The following is a 16579-nucleotide window of genomic DNA, read 5'->3' as shown; positions in this document are numbered from 1 at the left end:
AGTCTGCTGATGCTTTCAGTTGAGCTGGAGGCGTGTGGGAGAGAGCTCCACAGGGCTGGAACTTTTGGGAGAGCAAGTCCTAAGGGCTCAGGTGACCTGGCCAGTGGAGAGTGGAGAGATTCTAGGTTCTGGTGCTTCTCCTGCAGAGCTGGGCTGGCCAGCTGTGCGCAGCAGCAGCCATGGTGTCTTCTGCTGCAGCTCTGCAGGGCTATTGCTACCCACATCCCATGGGCTCCTGCAGCCTGGAGGCTCTATGCCGAGGTTTCATCCCCACCATATAACTGCACGACATACTGCCCACTGCCACATGGAAATGAGGGGACAGGAGCTCCGAGAAGCAGGTAGACACAGAGTCCCCTAAGTGTCCACCCACTGCCTGGCAGGCATTGTCATATCCCAACTTGGTGAGTTCAGAGGCCAAGTAACTTTCCATGGCAGTCCCTGACTCCAGGACCCCATGGAGAAGGTCCTGGGAGGGGTCCAGCAGCTCCAGATATCAAAGGCACAGGCCTCAGAGGGTCTAGGCTATGGCAGCAGGCAGTGAGGCTGGTGTGAGACGTGGGCTGATGGGAGGTTGAGGCCTGTTAGAATATGGCCGTGGAAACAAGGTCGAGATCCTGCAGCAGCTGGGGAATGTGTTCAAGGCTGGCCAGAGCAAGGCTTTGCATGCCCTGAAGCCAACCGGGGTTCCTCCTTTGAAGCATTAGGGATGGGAACAGAGGTGGAGACCCATGCTAGAGGGTATCACTGTGTTCTGCAAACTACCCACGTGTCTTCCTGACCTGGTCTTCTTGGTAGGTCTTGTAGGTTTTCCCTGACACCTGGAACCCTCCTCACCCCATGACCTCAGGCTCATGCCTGTAGGGTTCTTATTCCCCAGTGACTGTGATTTGAATACGAAAACAGCTGTGGTTCCTGACCAACTTATTAAGAAATTAAAATCCATGATTAACAGTTCTCCTTAAGAAAGGACATTCTCCTGGGAGAAAGTCCTGCGCTGCATACGTTCTCAGGAGAGTATTGGGAATTAATTAGACGGGCAGAGTACTTTGCCTCTGGGATTGTAAAGGTGTAAGTTGAAAGCATCAAGAGAACAGCACCCAGGGCAGTGCCTGGGGGTCCCTCAGCATGATGGGCAGGTGTGAGAGAGACCATGGAAGGATCAGTGGTCATGTATTGGTAGACTTTGAAAACATGTAACAGCTTGTCAGCCCTGAGCTCCTGGAGACTCTTGCTTTTGTGCTAACGTGAGTACTTAAGCTTTCTTAAAAACAGCTTTATTGAGATGTAATCACAGGCCATAAATTCCCCTACTGAGAGTCTGCAGCTCAGTAGCTGTTAGTCTATTGACAGAGTTGTGCCATATCACCACTGTCAATTCGAATCAATTTTTCATTATTCCAAAAAGAAATTCCTTAAAATTTTCATTGCTCACCAGCCCCCTTGGTGCCCCCAGCACATGACAAGCTCTAATCCCCCTTTCTGCCCTTCTGTGGATTTATTTACTCTGGACTTTCACAGACATGGAGTTGTTCAGTGTGCCTTTGATTGTGACTGGCTTATTTCACATGACAGTGTTTCACGGTTCATCTGTGCTGTGGTGTGCGTCAGGCTTCGTTCCTTCTTATTGCTGAGTGATCTTCCATTGTACACACGGGCCGCGTCTTGCTTATGGGCCTGGGGTTGGTGATAACAACAACATTGTCTACAGTGAGTAACGCTGCTTTGAACATTCATGCTCAAGTTTTGCATGGACATTTTCTGTCCTCTTGGACATGCACCTAGGAGCAGATGCCAAGTCAGGTAGCAACTGTGTTCAACCACTTGAGTCTGGTTTGTACTGTAGCTGCGCCATCTTGATCTTAGCCATCCTGGTGTGTGTCAGTTGGAATCTCATGGTGTTTTGACTTCCCTAATGCTAGTGTCATCAAGTGCCTTTTCACAAGCTTGACCATTTGTGTATCTTCTTTGGAGACTTCAGTTTGGAGTTTGTGTTATTTCATTAGTTGGGTTATTTGTCTGTTTGCTCTTAAGTGGTGAGAGTTCTCGATACACTCTGAATGGGTCAGTGGTCATGTATTGGTAGACTTTGAAATCCATGCATGAGCTTGGATTCCTAGGTGTCCATTCTATTTATTTTTGTTGCTGCATGCACTCTTGGTGCAGTGTTTATGCTAATGGAGCACACAGATGTTGGGGGAACCATGGTGCAGGTATCTCTGGGCAGAGCTGGCAGAGTAGCTGCTTTGGGACTCAAATGAGTCAGTCCATAGTTCAGTGGTCTGAGCCTCCATTCCTGCTTGTGACCTCCAGGAAATGCTTTTCCCACCAGAACTCAGTTTACCCACTTGTCAACAAGGTCTTATAGAAAAGTCTCAAGGCCTGTGCAGATGTAAGGCTGTAGGAATGGTTTGGGAACACACATACTTTATCCTGAAGGCAACAGAGAACTGGGTGACTCATGGGGCATGGAACTAGGACGTCCCACAGCGTCTTTGCACAAACTGCTTCCTGGAAAGAAACCTTTCAGGCATGCCCACAGCTGCCATGACGCAGCCATGACCACCTCCCAACAGAAGTGTTCATCCAGCCAACTCTATAACATTCATCAAGTCCCTGATGGGAACACAGACATCATTCAGACCCAGGGCTCACGGGGAAGCCTTAAGCCCTGGTCATGGTTCCTCTCCAGTGGCTCTCTAAATTTCCTGCTGCTGTTAGGACAGAGCAGTGCATATCCAGCCTCAAGGCAGCCAGTGTCTGCTCCTCGTGGATGTGTGCGGAATGAGTGACAGCCTGGGCCAGCTGGGGTGGTACCCACCAGCTCCACTGCCCAGAAGGGTCTGGCTGAGGGAAGAACAGCCTGATCAGCAGTGTGCAGTGGAAGCAGCCTCCAGCTGAGCCTCATTGTGAGTGTAAAGTCAAGTGAAGGTCATTCCCTTTAAGCATAGGAACCAGCCTGCGCAAAAGCCCAGAGGTCAGGTGGACACTATCCAGGACAGACAGCCTCCACAGGGCTGAGCTGGGCTGTCCAAGGGTCCAATGTGGCAGACGGCAGCCTACAATGAAGTCAGTTATGGGTTAAGATTGAACTGCGGCTGCTCCATCTCTAGCTGCACCTCAAGTGCCCGCTGGCTGCATGTGGCTACAGTACCATGTTGGAGTGCAGTTGCAGAACAACCCATTGCCACTGTGGTATCCAACAGTCCTGGGTCTGAGCACAGGCTGCAGGGCCAGTTCCTGGAGCATTTGGGGGCTAGCGCCTGGTATTGTCCCCAGGAGCAGCAGTCAGCAGTGCTGGGCCTCTGGCTGCTGTGCAGGGTGGCTGGGGTGGGAAGGCTGGAGGAGACCTTCAAGGTACCACATGATAGGACCTGGGTGCATGAAGGCGGGGAGGCTTCCAGCTTGGGTGGCTGGTGGCCTTCAAGGTCCCTCTCAAGATGTGCAGGCAGAGAGGCATATAGTGTTGGAGCATAAAGGAATGCTGCTGGGTCAAGTCTTGGGTCCACACCCTTTGCTGTGCCACTCTGTCAAACTTATTGCCCACTCTGGGCCTGGTTATATTCATTGTGTGAGGCTAGAGTGGAATACTCAGGGCCCTTACCATTGCCCAGACCCCATGTCTCAGGGTGAAATATGGATCTGGATGGAGCTCTGCAGAGGGGCTGCAACCCTGCTCCACAGCTAGTCTGTCCATTCCACTGGTTCTTGGCCCTGTTGGGTTTTAGGTTCTCACTTCCCACTGTTAGTGGGAAGAAGAACTTTAGGTGCACTGGTGCAGCGGCTCTCAGAAAGCAGCAGCTATGAGCCACCCAGAGAGGAGCTCTGTGAAGCCCATCTGCCTGGGCCACTGCAGCAGAATAAAAGGTTATAGGACATGATGTGTGCCGAAGAGCTCTGCCATTTACCCACAGCCACCCAACTACCCATCGCCGGCCAGCTGCTCACTGCCACCTAACACCCAGAGCCATGCAACTACCTACACCCATGACACCCTACAGGTACCCAAATGCCACGTCACTAAATTCCCACAAGTCACACAATGGTTCAGTCACTCGAATGCCCACAGTCACCCCACTGCCTACACACACACAATACCCTAGTCCCCCAATACCCAAAACCCATGCAACTACCTATACCCATAACACCCTACAGGTACCCAAATGCCCAGTCACCCCTCTGCCCATAGTCACCCAGCACCCTACAGCCATGCAGTATTTATACTCACAACACCCTATTGCCACCCAACTGTCTATAGCCATCCAATACCATACAACCACCCAACTGTCCATCTATACAACACCCTGAGCCGCTCAGTGCCAATAGCCACACAATACCCACAAGCCACACCACTGCCTTAGGCATCGGCCTCTCAGCAGCGTGGAGCAGAGACTGTCAAGTCCTCGTGTTGATGAATGCCTCAGGGTGGACGAAACCACTCAGGGCCTTGACAGCAGAGACAGAGCTAGAATCACAGACCAGTGATTCAGAGGGACCATCTCTCAGCCAGCCACGTGGAGATGCTGAAGAACGCGAGGGACAGAGATAAGGGTGGTAGGAGAAGCTGTGTGCCCCTCTGCAGTGAACCTAGCCCACCAGGCGGGAGCAGGGGCGAGAGCAGGTGAACAGCAGGTGTGCATATGTAGGTACGGAAAACTGTCCCACATTATGAAATCAAGAGCAGGTCTTCTGGCCCATGCCTGCTCTGGATAGTCCACGAGGGGAAATAGAGGTGAGCACAGGTGCCCCAAACCGTGCTGTGCACTGTGGTCCACAGGATCTGCAGTGGCAGCCTCTCCTCCCATCCCAGATGCTCTTCCTCACCCACCAGGCTGTGGTGCCAGAGGCCCCCTCCCAGGAGGGGAGGATGAAATTGAAGCTCAACTAAAGGTAAACAGTGAGCAGTACAGGCCAGGGCCTGAGTCCAGGGCCCCTGGCTTTGGTTCCCGGACCTCTGGGCAACGTGCCACTGAGGAAAGGTCAGGCTAGGAGCTTGAATCCTCAGTTCTGTGGCTGGGAGTCTTTTCAGAGAGGCCCTGGAATTTTCTGCTCCTGCCCCCCCCCCCACCACCCCATGGAGCATTTGGAGGCACTGCTTCCTGGTGAAGGGACCTTGAACACTCCAGTGTGTCTTGCATGTGCAGCTGGGCTGAGCTGTGGTCCTCAGAGCAGGGTCCCCGCCCTCTGTGTCCACCTCCCTTGATTTCCGTTCCCTGCTGGGTCTTGGCTGAGCCTCTGGGCTCTGACTCAGCCGTGGGCCCCCCTGTGGGCTGCAGGGTCCTCCCTCCCAGGTCGTCTAGTTTTCTCTCTTTTTGCAAAGGATAGAAACATATATGTCTGTTTCTGTGTCTCCAGAGAAGACTCTGTGAACAGCTGTCCCAAGGCCTAGGAATTCCTCGCAGCCAAGATGCGTAAACACAGTCAGCTGCTGAGAAACCTGCAGGCCGGGAGGGTATTTCTATTGCAGAAATCCGAGCCCTCCTTCCATACACACCAAGGCCTGTTCTGAAGGCAGCAGAGTGTGTACAGAGCAGAGGCAGGAGAGCAGGGCCCATCGTGAACAGCTACCTCCTCTACAATGTCGTGCATTGGCCCAGAATGGTGCTGGGACCATGGCAAGGAATCGTCCCACAGAGCCAAGTGTGGCAGCAAGCTCCCCTCTCTTGGAAGGGGTCAGATACAGCATGCAGACTCAGGGGCCTGGGTCAGGCTTCCCCTGGAGTCTTGCACTAGGGCCACCAATGTGAACAGGAAGCTAATATAGCCCATGACCACAACCCTGCAGCTGAAGTGACCCCTTCCAAGTGCACAACCTATGTCCAGTTGGAGGCATCATTTGCCTCTAGTGGCCATCAACCTTGACTCTCTCATCTCTAGGAAGCAGTGATCCACACACTGGCTGTCTGTGACCTTGAGCCCCTCCCTGATGTCCCCTTTCTCAGCAAAAACTCATTGGCTGACATAAGCAGGAGGACACCGTGCACAGGCCTAGGGGAGCACAAAATCACAACACATGCTGCTCAGAGCCTGTATAGGCACATCTGAAATGATGGGCTGAAGCTCACCAGGAGGTCACATTTGTCCTTGAAGTGCTTGTGGCAGCTGGTGGCCAGGTGTAGGGAGGCCCTGGGGACATGCAGGCTTCCCCTGATGCCTCCCCTGGTGCTGAGAGGCTGGGTAGGCAAGGCAGGGTGGGGCAGGCCCTCCATGGTAGCCACGTGTTCCGTGGAGGGCAAGGCGTGTGGAGTATTAGCAGAATGAGAGTTTAACAGTGAGCCTTCCCCGTGCCTCATCCTGCAGCATGTGCCATTGCAGACTGCAAGCACAGGACATAGAGAGGTCTCCACTGAGGTCTTGTGGTAACTGGCACCAGTCCTTCAGAAGGGCCCAGCTCCCTGCTGCATGTTGGCACTGGGAGACCCATGACCACGTTCTTTGATTAACATTCTATTGATGGTCCATTAGATATGCACCTCAGGCCCTGTATAGTGCACAGGGACCACCATCCCTTTCAGGCACCCACAGGTGCTTTGTGAGGTGTGTGTGACATGGGACATACTGGAGGCCTGGCCCTGCCAGTTTCCCTTGGCTTCAGAGTATTTCATCCTTGAAATGGTGGCCCAGTGTGTCACACTGGGACATGTTGCCAGGTGGCTCAGTCCACTCACATAGCTGTTACAGACTTTAACCCTAATTGCAGCTGCCTTGACCCTCTGAGCACCTGCACCCCCAAGGCCCCACAAACCCCCACTCTGGCATTTTATCCAGTGCTGTTAGTAACTAACCTCCAGGGGTCCTCACAAGCCCTGGGAAATGGCTGGCCCCTTTGACATTCTTAATTGGGACTCTGCAATGTCCCTAGTAAGCTCATAGCTGAGCTGGAGATGAATGCAACTCTAACTCTAGACTCCAGGCCTGGTCCCCAAGGAAGACAGTGGGGCTGAGCATACACGGATGTGGACACCAGGTGGCCTCTCCACTGCTCCAGCCCCTCTGTCCTCTCTGTGCAGGACTCCTGTCCATAGTGTAGCCCAACCCAGGGCCTGTTTGGTCATTTCTCTATGCTGGGCTCATGAAGCCAGCACTCATTGATTGATTTATTGGGAAATGTGGGTGACAGGTGACAGATCAAGAGCCTACAGGCCATTCTGGTCCAGCCTAAGTTCAGTAGATATGAGGTATGACTTGAGGTCATTAGTGCTCATCCAGGACATCAGTGAGGATCCCTGCCACAACCAGGAGGTCAGCAAGGGTCCTCACCCCAGCACTGGGCATGAAGCTGGGCACAGAGCTCTCACTGTATCAGTGAGACTAGATGTGATGCCACAGTCCCTATTGTCCCTTCTTGGTGCTTCCATTTGGTTGGTGACAGGAAACCTGGTCACCATCAGGGGCAGAGAAGGAGCTGGCAGAGGTCTGAGGGACAAGGTATGACTCCTCAGAGGATAAAGAAAGAACCGGGGGTTGGGGTACACATTAACTCCATCACAAGTGTGCACGCTGTGTTTGCTGAATGAAGGAGCAAGTGAAGGAGAACAAAGACTGCCCAAGATGGCAGAAGTGGCCAAGCATCCTGGCTGGGCCCCTGTCTGGGTCATGGACAGGCCAAGAGCAGAATGGGAGACCCTTGGCCCTGACAGGGCATTAGAGAGTTGGATGCAAGATGTCTAGATTTGGGGCACAGCTCCCCACTAGCTGATGCTCCCCAGGAGGACCAAGAATTGATGTAGCATGGATTAAAGGCCAGAGCCCATGCAGAGCCCAGCCTGATGCAGACAAAATCCCCAAATATAAAACAATTCAGCAGAGATACAGGGCGGCACTTAAGAACAACCAGAGACCACCTGGGAGGCTGCCCAAGCAGAGTGTCTGCTCTCTCTGGTCCTCTGGCAGGAGTCTGAGTGGAATTTCACATGGTCCCTGATCCAAGTGTGTTCACTCTGGTAGATGCCCTTGCAAAAAAATTCTGTGGTGTTCAGAAGACTAAAGAATAGACCTGCCCAGCAATGGACATGGCTGACCACCTAGCATAGGCTTCCTCCATGAACCTTAAAGTTCTGGTGCCCAGATATGAAGGGAGATAGTTTTGGTGGCAGAAACTCAGTACAGCCCAGACCCTGTGGCCTTGCACACAGTTGTAGCATACAAAGGCCCATCAGAGGAAATGGGAGTCCAGAGCCTGAGAGTGGACACTAGACCCATTGACCTGCCACCTGGGAATAGATGAGGTCCCAGGACAGACCATCCTAGAGGATGATCAACTACTTGTCATAAGAGCCTGGTTTGCTCTTGTGCTGGACACACAGGATTGAGCTGCGGCACAGTCCTTGGAGAGAGCACTTGGGCTGTGGGTCAAACACATTTCTACTCAGAGATCTGCAACCCTTGGGTAAGAGTATGCGGGCTGGAGGGAAAGAGAAGAGAAAAATCTCAGTTGCCTAGCCACACTGGTGGGAGAGCTTTGAGTGCATTTTGGGGTGAGCAGATGACCCTTGAGTAGCTCTTAGGGTGACCAGGTGACTTTGGAGTGGTCTCAGGTGAATGGGAAACCTATGAGGGGTCTTGGGGTGAGCAGGAGACCTTGATGTGTGCATGTTAGCTCTGAGTGGGTCTTGGGGTACACAGGACAACATGAGGGGTCTTCAGGTTATCTCTTGGTGGGTCTTGAGATAAGCAGGAGACTTGTGAGTGATCTTAGGGTAAGTGGAGACCTGAAGTAGTCTTGGGGTGAGCAGGAGAACTGTGAGAGGTCTTTGAGCATGGAGGTTATCTTTTAGGGTCATTGGGGTGAGCAAGAGGCCTTTGGTGGATCATGTAGGCTGAGGAGCAATTCTCCTAGGAGTGATCATGGTGGAAACCTTCTAGGCACGTCCCCCTCAGACTAAGGCTTAGGGAAATAAAAGGGTTTTGAGGACCCGGGAGGCAGTGGTGAGGAATTTCCAAGGATTTGCTGTCCTGCTGATAAATAATTCATGTTTTGACTGCACTGTGCCTTCACCAGGCCCCAAAAGCAAACAGATTGCCCAATCGCTAGTTGTGGGTGTGGAGCCAGCAGTGGCCTGAGCCTGACCAGAAGTGGACAAGGACCCTTTTGTGTCTCCATTCAGCTTGGGCCGACCTCCAGGCCTATTCCCCACCCAGGGCCTCCCGGCTTTCTGGAGCTTCAGCATCCTCCCTGGCAGGGAAGCCAGGCCAAGACCCAGTCAGATCCCAACCCAGTCAGTGGGCAGCTGCCTGAGCCCCCTCCTGCCAGATGAGCTGCTTGGGAGCTCTGCACACCCTGGGCAGTGGGCTCCAGCACACAAGGAGCCTTCTTGCCCTGTCTGAAAGGTGTCCCTCATAAGTCTTATGTGAAAGTTCTTCCATTCTTCCTTACAACCCCAGCCCCACCTGGCAGGTCAGGATTCCACTGTAAGCAGGACACATCTGGTCCCACCTAGAGTGGGACTTAAGTTTCAGTGGGAGACAGTTGATAAAGAGTAAACAAGCAGGAAAGGTTCTAAAAGGAGCAAATCCCAGGGGAAGGATTCAAGCTGAGGAGCATGGTGGAGATGGGCGTAAAGACAAGCAGCCTCATTCCATGATTCCACGGGTTCCTCCCACAGTTTCTGCAGAGCACCCACTCTGGGCAGGCCACAGGGCACAGAGTTGCCTCCTCAGCAGGGCTGAATATGGGCAGTTCTTTGGACCTGGGCTTTAATGGATACAGAGGAGATGCTGCCGGAGGCGCTGGGGAGGAATGTGTGCAGAACATGGGATCACCAGGACGTCTACATTAGGGACAGGTGGGTGTCTAGAACCCAAGGTTGGGGCAATACTGGAGGCCATGCAGATCCCTGAGGACCATGCCAGGACTTCAGCTGTAGGTCAAGGGTGTTGTGCTGTGATGCGATGTGCTTCTCTCAAGTTCCCAGGATGCTGGGTCAGTGGGGAATGAGCACAGCCCCTGAAAGGCAGGGCAGGGTGCTGGCTGTGAGGATGGAGGGAATCAGTGTCCAGAGCAGCCCAATGCCACTGGACATCTCCAGAGCTTCTGGCTGATGCTTCCAGCCTCAGTTTCCAAAAGCCAACTGAGTGACCTGGTGTGCGGAGCCAGGGCTGGTAGAGAACAGTCCACACCCTCAGGGCCAGTGCCAGCTCTGAGCAGGATGCAGCTGGTGTCTGCTGAAGGCTCTGAGACCCTGGGCCCAGAGCTGAGCAGAGGCAGAAAGGAGGGGGCCCCAGTGGACCAAGCAAGATACGGTCAGCATCAGTATGAAAGGGTGCATAGTGAGCAGGGTTATATATGCATATTCTTATGCATGAGTTTGTGCATGGGCATGCATGCATGGGCACACAGTGTGCACACAAGTGCTTCTATGTGAGCATATGAATGTGCATATGTGTGCTCACGTGTGTGTGTGCCTGTGTGGGCTAGGGCAATGACTGCACACGAAGCAGGAGGAGCAGAGGCCCTGTTAGTGCCACCAGGGCTTTCCAGCTACCACACTGGGTCTTGGTACCTCTTCAGAGCACTTGGCTGCATCCCTCCCAAGCATCACGTACTTCCTGGTCGAGTTATGGACACACAGGTCATTTCCAGCTTCCTGGATTATTTTTATAGTCATAAAAAATGAATTTTATTAATCTGAAAAACAAATAAGTGACAATTCTGAAAGAGGCTCTGCAGAGCCCTGCTAGACGAGGAGGCCCAAGGAAACCTATAGGTGCTGCCTCTGCAAAGAATCTGTACCCTTCTGAGCCCTCCCAGCCTTTGGTTCTCAGTTATACTGTGTCTGCCCTTACCCCTTGACTCGGGATGCCATCAGAGAATGGCTGCCAGCCCCATGAGGCATTGTCACCCAGAACAAGTGGATGTTAAAGAGCTCAACGAGATGTGCACATGATCCTGGGGGAGGTGGGGCAGGGGCGCACTGATCAGGAGTACATGGGCCCTTGAAAGGAGGGTCTTCCCTCACCAGCCCTGCTTTGTTCAGCTGGGGTCCTGCAGGCCTTTCTCCTTGTGTCCAAGTGCCCATGTCAACCTGTACAGGATAGTCACTTCCTCTCCTCGCCTCTCAGCCACTGTATGCACAGAACATGCTGGCTAGGAGCCACCCAGCTCAGGATGGTGGGTGGGGGGCTTAGGAACAACTACTAGCTTAACTAATGTCCTTATGGGGAGACCACTCAGAAAACACACAAAGTCCAAATTTGAAACAAATCAAAGAATTTTGTTTTATCTATTTTACCAGTTGCCAATTTTACCTGGCCAGGAACTGCTTTCATCAGAGACTGAGTAGCTCTCTGAAAGAACAGCAGCTCTGAGTTGTTTATAACCAAGGTATTTAAAGGAGAAAAATAGGGAAGAAAATCATCCCCTGGGGTCTTTTCTATCAAATTTTGCAAATTGCAAGCAAGCAGAATACAGGGTTTTGAAGTTAGCAGAGCAAAACCAGAAAACCATATATTCATTTATGGGGATCTATATCCTCATTAATATAGGTCTATAATCCTCATTTGTATAGGTCTAAACCAAGACAATTTAAAAATAATACCTTGAGAACAGCCTATGTAACAAGTTTCTCACGAGAACCAAGAAGATGGAGTCCCTATGGCTACACTGAGTTACATAGTTATTTCTTATACTTAACTACTGTTCTAGTAGCCTATATCCATCTCTATATTTATCTATAACTATCTGTAACTATATTAGACCTCTGAGCTTACACTTATCACCTTACATTATCTATATATCTTATTGTTAGCAACTTAAATCTTATGTCTTACAGTGATTATATTGTTGTACTGTTACTTTTTCTTTCTTACAACTAGGGCAGACTGGAGAAACTTAACATTCCTAATTTTATAACACTTATCTTATAATCCTGTTCTGCTTACTAATTAATATTCCATTAACCTATAATTTCTAATCTATAATCTATAACCTATAACCTGTGTTGATTAAATTCAGACTATAACAATGTTAAGTAACTAGCTTAACAACGAATGCATGGCTCCCAAGCCCAGGGCTGACTGAGCTGGCTGCAAGGGTCTGTTAGCTAACACTCATGTGACCCCATAAAGGAGCATCGTTTTCCATTCACAGATAAGGGTCCAGCATGCTGGGGGACCACCACCCCACAATCATGCTGCTGCAAAGCTGTGTCCGTGACTGTGTGGCCCCAGTGTCGAGGGCCTGACACGATGAGGTAACTAGGTCCTATTTGCATAGCACAGGTCATCACAGTGTCCCAGCTGCTTATAAGGCCCAAGTCTGCTAGCATGGGTCCTCTGGCATCCAGGGGTCACTCTATGCCCCTGGCCTTAGTTGTGACCAGAATGGCATTGAGGCTGGCCACAACAGTTAGCCATCTTCCTGCTCTGGCATGGCATTTAGGGATTTTTTTGCTTAATAAGATAAAGAGTAGCAGCTGTGCAAACCTGACAGCGAGGTGAACGAGTGGTTAAAATGGAGGAAAAACCTCAGAGCACAGTTGTCACCGTGCCCACCGTGCCCAACCTCAAATGGGTAGGCCACAGCGTGTGCCCATGGCCCATGCCCAGAGCTACCAGGCCAAGCCTGGGCAGCCAGCCCCCAGCCTCTCTGGCCACCTTTCTGTCCAGACCTCAACCCAGCTGCCTGACCACATGGGAGGATGTTCCTCTAGGGGCTCCTGGAAATTACAAAAATGAAAGCAAGCAAGTTGTTTTCTCCAGAAACATTCTCCCCACAGCGATATTGAAAGCGTCTGTTTTTCTCTGATCATTACATCTTTGGGTTCATGCTGGTGTGTGGGCCATGGTTCTAGTCATCATGGAAAAGAGGAAAGATGAAAAGAAGGGAGAGAAAATATGCTCTTCATTTTTCCTCATACCAGGGGAGCAAAATGAAAGTCAGGAAATTTTGCTCAAAAGTGGTTTGATCAGATCTGGTGGTTTCCGAAGCCCCAAAAGGAAATTCTGCAGACTTAAGATCTTCCACAAGCCCCCCCAAAAAAAATGGGCTGGAACGCAAGCTCCTCACTCTGAATGCAGTTTGTTTTCCGTATTGATACTTTGTAAACACCCAGGGCTCTTGGAGGGAAAAACAAGATGACGCAATAACATTCATGCTAAATATGTAATCCCTAGCTTCATTGTTAGTGTCATCTCGTCGTTTTATTGCCTTTAAATAATAATAAATCATTTTTTATTAAATAAAATAAATCATTTTTTATTAAATAAAATGATGAACCACAGGGGTGAAGCGCAGAAGAAACACCTGTTTTCAGGCAGGTGGAAGAAGGATTCCGCCCACTCCATCGGCCTCTCCCACTCTGGCCACGCCCCCTTGACCTTGGTCTTGAATCCTGGATAAGTGACAGGAGGGTTTTTTAAAAACACAGTAGAGGGCTGGGGTTGTAGCACGGTGGTAGAGCTCTTGCCTAGCATGTGTGACTGGCTTCTATCCTCAGCACCACATAAAAATAAATAAAATAAAGGTCTATCAACAACTAAAAAAAAAACACAGTAGAGGGGCTGGTTGTGTAGCTCAGTGGTAGAGCCCTTGCCTAGAATGGTGAGGCCCTGGATTCCATCCCCAGCATCACGAAAACCAACAAACAACAACAACAAAAATAACCCACAATAGAGCTTACATTTTCTAGTAAATAAATCCTTCCCCCTTTGCTTTTGAAATCGAGACTACACTGTCACAATTATCTTTTAATGGAATGATTTCAGAGTTTCCTTATAGTTACTAGTTTTTGAATCTCTTCTTATTGATTTCATTAAATCGACCATAAGAGGGTGAAGAGTCTATTCTCAGTTAATTTCCACTCAAAGAAACCAGTCGTTTTTCTGCTCCAGCATCCCACTTTGAAGAGCTGTCATCCCCGTTTCTGCAGACGTGGTGAAGGGGACCGGGGTAGGGGGTCAGTCTGACCAGTTAATAGGGTTCCTAGTGGTCATCGGAAAGCCTGCATGTCCCTGCTTCATTCTGAAGCTCTGGCCACACACAAGGGCCACTAGAGCCTATAGGAAAGCCCCCAAGGTCTGATGCGCAGGTCTCACTGGGTAACAGAGCCCAGGAGGAAGACCCTCCAAAGTCCCCTGTGGTCCTCAAAATCTCCCACTAGTTGAAGGGGTTTTGTCAAAATGAAGAGGTCAGTAGGAGATCCTCCCCTGTGCAACCTTGGCGTGGCGCCTCCTGCCCTCCCCCATCCTCAGGCTCCTTGGAAACCTCTGAGTGCTTAGAGGCCTTTTGTAGCCCAGTCTTTCTCTCGTGCTATGTGGGCTCAGGCCCCTCTGCCCAGAAGGGGACACCCAGAGTCCAGGCAGCTGAAGGAGACTAGGCCTAGGGACCGGAGTCATGGCTCAGAGCAGGGCTTACACCCTCACCCCTCCTTTAAGAGACCCCAACGCCTCCACGGAGAATCTGGGAGACTGGGAGCAGTCCTGGGCTCCAGGAGGCCACAGTCTCCACAGGCAAGAACAAATGAATCACAAAGTCAGGTGGCAGGTGTAGACAACCCACTGCTGAAGCCATCTTCTTTGCAGTATAGCCTCCGCTGCTCCAGACTACGTCCCTCCTGCATCCGCCAGTGTTGGCCCTGCTGACAAGGGCCATTTCTTGTTTCTGTCTTCAGCACATATGCCCCTACCCCTCTCACTGCTGAGGGCCCCATAGCAGAGACACCTCCTCCCTGAACTTGGCTCTGGAAGCTTTTTTGGATGCCACCTGCCAGCAATCTTAGTTGCAGAAGGGCACCAACTCCAGGACTCCCAGGCAGCTGCCTGACTCCTGGTGCAGCTCCTGCCCCCTCAAGGAGCCTCCAGGGGCAAATCTGCTAGGAGAATCAGTGGACAGCTGTTCCTGCCATAGGGCCCCTTCACCTCAGGATTAGAAAGTCTCAACCATAACCTTGTTCGCCACAAAACACTTGTGAAAGGCTCATTTTCCAGGACAGAGGCATTTAGAGAGTGCATTCTGCCTGTATATTAGGCCGTCTTCCCTTCACTGTGAGGAATTCCTTTTCTGGGAACTTGACAGTGATCTATTCCAGCCGGTGCATAAATAATTCAGACACATCGCTGCCCTCCCCACCCCTCCTGGGCTCTTACCATCCTCATTCTCAAGTTCTTTCCAACTTGCCCCCCAAAGGTGGAAAGAAGTTCTGTGAAGAGCAGGTATGGTCCAACCCAAAGAGGTCTACTCCTGTCCACAGCCACAGTGGCTTGAAAGCCGCCCCCAGCTCAGATGGCACTGACCACTGAGGACTCTGCCCCACCCAAGAGAGACCAGGGGGGTGAACGAGGTGCCCCAGGGGAAAATGAGACAGATGAGCAACACCCCCCACCCCCATGGTCTAGAACAAGCGAAGCCAAATTTAGCGCAAAGTGTCTGGTGCACTTGACTAAACGTCATGCTGAGCTACTGCCAAGGAGAAGAAGCCCCCTCACCTTCCAGAACATTCACCCGTTGAAAACCTGGTATTAAATAGCTTAATATATCCCATTACTGCAAGGAGGCTGTTTTCTGCTGTGAGTGATGAGAAGATTACCCGGGACGGAGAGACTAATTGCTGCCTCCATGCCTTTTAGTGAGTCAGGGATCTGCTGTGTTTACAGGAGAAAGGAAGCATCTGTCTTCTCTGGGCTTTGGCCTCCCTGAGATTGGCCCTAGGGTGGGGCTCCCCAAGATGTCCAGCTGTATCCCAGAACCCTTGTCTGTCACCTTATCTTTGGAGAGGGGCTGAAGTCTAAGGTTTTGCAGTGAGAATTCCTGGATCATGTGGGGACCTAAATGAAACCATGTGTCATTGCATGGAGGGGCCCTGAGCCCCACATGATCCAAAGTGGAGTTGAGTTATTTTGCCCATCTGTTCTGCCATAGTTGCCAAAGAGTCTGTATTAGTTTCCTGTTGCTGCTGTAACAAACACTGCAAATCTGGCAACTCAAATAGTACAGATCCTTTCTCATAATGAGGAGTCAGAATCTAACTGAATTAGCAGGCTGTGTCCCCTGGGAGGCTCCAGAAAACCCATCTCCACCACCTTTCCCTGCTGCTAGAGGTACCTGACTGCCATGGCTCATGGCTCCTTCCTCAGTCCCAAAGCTAGCAAGGCAGCATCTTTTATAATCAAATCTTCCTCAAGCCCTCTTGGGAGGACCCTGGAGCTTTGCATCAAGCCCTCCTGAATGATCAGAAGAATCCCCCCATCTCAGTATCCTTCATAACTTATCAGTAGAGTCCCTTCTGTCATTGTGAGGTACCATGGCATATGCTTGGGAATTCAGACTTGGACATCTTTGGGGGACCAGAAGTCATTCTCACTTTAGTATGAATGAGCACAATCAATACTTACTGTGTTTTTGTCAGAGCTAAGGGAAATTCCTTTAAAGGAAGGTATGTGGGTATTCACCTCTGGGAGAGAAAGGGATGTAGATGGTTCAAGGCTGTGGGAGGCTCCTGAGAAGGCAGAGCTCCTCTATGAAGTGTCAGCTGACATTAACGTCCACAACTTGGCATTCCTCATGATGCCAACCTTTCTAGTAGCCTCTGGGGTCCTGCATGGCCTCCAAGTAGCAGAGATGCACCAGGCATTCATAGGTGTC

At 51.0% G+C, this 16579-nt stretch overlaps 1 protein-coding gene across 1 annotated transcript in view; it reads left to right on the top strand.

Annotated features, from left to right (window-relative positions):
• Fam20c (FAM20C golgi associated secretory pathway kinase) overlaps window positions 1-16579 on the top strand; it is a 52720-nt gene that overhangs the window by 13613 nt on the left and 22528 nt on the right. The window lies entirely within an intron of this gene.

The sequence above is a fragment of the Marmota monax genome, unplaced genomic scaffold (assembly GCF_021218885.2).
Source record: "Marmota monax isolate L192 unplaced genomic scaffold, Marmota_monax_Labrador192_F-V1.1 WCK01_AAM20220418_F8-fsc00266, whole genome shotgun sequence".
Lineage (NCBI taxonomy): Eukaryota > Metazoa > Chordata > Mammalia > Rodentia > Sciuridae > Marmota > Marmota monax.
This window is presented reverse-complemented; position numbering and strand designations above follow the sequence as displayed.